The 3159-nt window shown below is 47.6% G+C and overlaps 1 non-coding gene across 1 annotated transcript; it reads left to right on the top strand.

Annotated features, from left to right (window-relative positions):
• Nucleotides 1-2714: 2714 nt before the first annotated feature.
• On the top strand, nt 2715-2787 carry TRNAI-GAU (transfer RNA isoleucine (anticodon GAU)). The gene has a single exon. It is a non-coding gene; the product is annotated as a tRNA-Ile (tRNA).
• The last annotated feature ends 372 nt before the right edge of the window (nt 2788-3159 follow it).

Here is a 3159-nt window from a genome sequence, read left to right as displayed (position 1 = left end):
TGTGGTCTCAGATGTAGCGTAAAAAGTCAAAACTTTTCCACAATACGTGACAATCATTTAATTTCTGAGCTTCCGTGGCTCAATGGTTAGCGCGTTCGGCTGTTAATCGAAAGGTTGGTGGTTCGAGCCCATCCGGGAGCGGTGTTGTGAGGTCTCAGATGTAGCGTAAAAAGTCAAACTTTTTCCATAATACGTGATAACCATTTATTTTCTGAGCTTCCGTGGCTCAATGGTTAGCGCGTTCGGCTGTTAACCAATAGGTTGGTGGTTCAAGCCCACCAGGGAGCGGTGTTGTGTGATCTCAAATGTAACGTAGAAAGTCAAAGTTTTTCCACAATACCTGACGACCATTTAATTTTTGGGCCTCAGTGGCTCAATGGTTAGCGCGTTCAGCTGTTAACCAATATTTTGGTGGTTCGAGCCCACCCGGGAGCGGTGTTGTGTGATCTCAAATGTAACGTAGAAAGCCAAAGTTTTTCCACAATACCTGACGACCATTTAATTTTTGGGCTTAAGTGGCGCAATGGTTAGCGCGTTCGGCTGTTAACCAATAGGTTGGTGGTTCAAGCCCACCAGGGAGCGGTGTTGTGTGATCTCAAATGTAACGTAGAAAGTCAAAGTTTTTCCACAATACCTGACGACCATTTAATTTTTGGGCTTCCGTGGCGCAATGGTTAGCACGTTCGGCTGTTAACCAATAGGTTGGTGGTTCAAGCCCACCAGGGAGCGGTGTTGTGTGATCTCAAATGTAACGTAGAAAGTCAAAGTTTTTCCACAATACCTGACGACCATTTAATTTTTGGGCTTCCGTGGCGCAATGGTTAGCACGTTCGGCTGTTAACCAATAGGTTGGTGGTTCGAGCCCATCCGGGAGCGGTGTTGTGAGGTCTCAGATGTGACGTAAAAAGTCAAAGTTTTTCCACAATACCTGACAACCATTTAATTTCTGAGCTTCCGTGGCTCAATGGTTAGCGCGTTCGGCTGTTAACCAATAGGTTGGTGGTTCGAGCCCACCCGGGAGCGGTGTTGTGGGATCTCAAATGTAACGTAGAAAGCCAAAGTTTTTGCACAATAAATGACGACCATTTAATTTTTGGGCTTCCGTGGCGCAATGGTTAGCGCGTTCGGCTGTTAACCAATAGGTTGGTGGTTCGACCCCATCCGGGAGCGGTGTTGTGAGGTCTCAGATTTGACGTAAAAAATCAAGGTTTTTACACAATACCTGACGAGCATTTAACTTTTGGGCTTCCGTGGCGCAATGGTTAGCGCGTTCGGCTGTTAACCAATAGGTTGGTGGTTCGAGCCCATCCGGGAGCGGTGTTGTGAGGTCTCAGATGTGACGTAAAAAGTCAAGGTTTTTACACAATACCTGACGAGCATTTAACATTTGGGCTTCCGTGGCGCAATGTTTAGCGCGTTCGGCTGTTAACCAATAGGTTGGTGGTTCGAGCCCATCCGGGAGCGGTGTTGTGAGGTCTCAGATGTGACGTAAAAAGTCAAGGTTTTTACACAATACCTGACGAGCATTTAACTTTTGGGCTTCCGTGGCGCAACGTTTAGCGCGTTCGGCTGTTAACCAATAGGTTGTTGGTTCGAGCCCATCCGGGAGCGGTGTTGTGAGGTCTCAGATGTGACGTAAAAAGTCAAGGTTTTTACACAATACCTGACGAGCATTAAACTTTTGGGCTTCCGTGGCGCAATGGTTAGCGCGTTCGGCTGTTAACCAATAGGTTGGTGGTTCGAGCCCATCCGGGAGCGGTGTTGTGAGGTCTCAGATGTGACGTAAGAAGTCAAGGTTTTTACACAATACCTGACGAGTATTTAACTTTTGGGCTTCCGTGGCGCAATGGTTAGCGCGTTCGGCAGTTAACCAATAGGTTGGTGGTTCGAGCCCATCCGGGAGCGGTGTTGTGAGGTCTCAGATGTGACGTAAAAAGTCAAGGTTTTTACACAATACCTGACGAGCATTTAATTTTTGGGATTCCGTGGCGCAATGGTTAGCGCGTTCAGCTGTTAATCGAAAGGTTGGTGGTTCGAGCCCACCCGGGAGAGGTGTTGTGGGGTCTCAAATGTAACGTAGAAAGCCAAAGTTTTTCCACAACACCTGACAACCATTTAATTTCTGAGCTTCCGTGGCTCAATGGTTAGCGCGTTCGGCTGTTAACCAATAGGTTGGTGGTTCGAGCCCATCCGGGAGCGGTGTTGTGAAGTCTCAGATGTGACGTAAATAGTCAAGGTTTTTACACAATACCTGACGAGCATTTAACTTTTGGGCTTCCGTGGCGCAATGGTTAGCGCGTTCGGCTGTTAACCAATAGGTTGGTGGTTCGAGCCCATCCGGGAGCGGTGTTGTGAGGTCTCAGATGTGACGTAAGAAGTCAAGGTTTTTACACAATACCTGACGAGTATTTAACTTTTGGGCTTCCGTGGCGCAATGGTTAGCGCGTTCGGCTGTTAACCAATAGGTTGGTGGTTCGAGTCCATCCGGGAGCGGTGTTGTGAGGTCTCAGATGTGACGTAAAAAGTCAAGTTTTTTGCACAATACCTGACGAGCATTTAGGTTTTGGGCTTCCGTGGCGCAATGGTTAGCGCGTTCGGCTGTTAAGCAATAGGTTGGTGGTTCGAGCCCATCCGGGAGCGGTGTTGTGAGGTCTCAGATGTGACGTAAAAAGTCAAGGTTTTTACACAATACCTGACGAGCATTTAAATTTTGGGCTTCCTTGGCGCAATGGTTAGCGCGTTCGGCTGATAACCAATAGGTTGGTGGTTCGAGCCCACCCGGGAGCGGTGTTGTGTGATCTCAAATGTAACGTAGAAAGCCAAAATTTTTCCACAATACCTGACGACCATTTAATTTTTGGGCTTCCGTGGCGCAATGGTTAGCACGTTCGGCTGTTAACCTATAGGTTGGTGATTCGAGCCCAACCGAGAGAGGTGTTGTAGGGTCTCAGATGTAACGTAATAAGTCATAACTTATCCACAACACCTGACAACCATTTAATCTCTGAGCTTCCGTGGCTCAATGGTTAGCGCGTTCGGCTGTTAACCAATAGGTTGGTTGTTCGAGCCCATCCGGGAGCGGTGTTGTGAGGTCTCAGATGTAACGTAAAATGTCAGAGTTTTTCCACAATACCTGACGAACATTTAACATTTGGGCTT

Source organism: Phalangium opilio, unplaced genomic scaffold, assembly GCF_054372755.1.
Source record: "Phalangium opilio isolate 3A_F unplaced genomic scaffold, DU_Popi_V2 ptg000101l_1, whole genome shotgun sequence".
NCBI classification, from domain to species: Eukaryota; Metazoa; Arthropoda; class Arachnida; order Opiliones; family Phalangiidae; genus Phalangium; species Phalangium opilio.
Note: the sequence above shows the minus strand (reverse complement) of the source record. Positions and strands in the feature narration are given on the sequence as shown.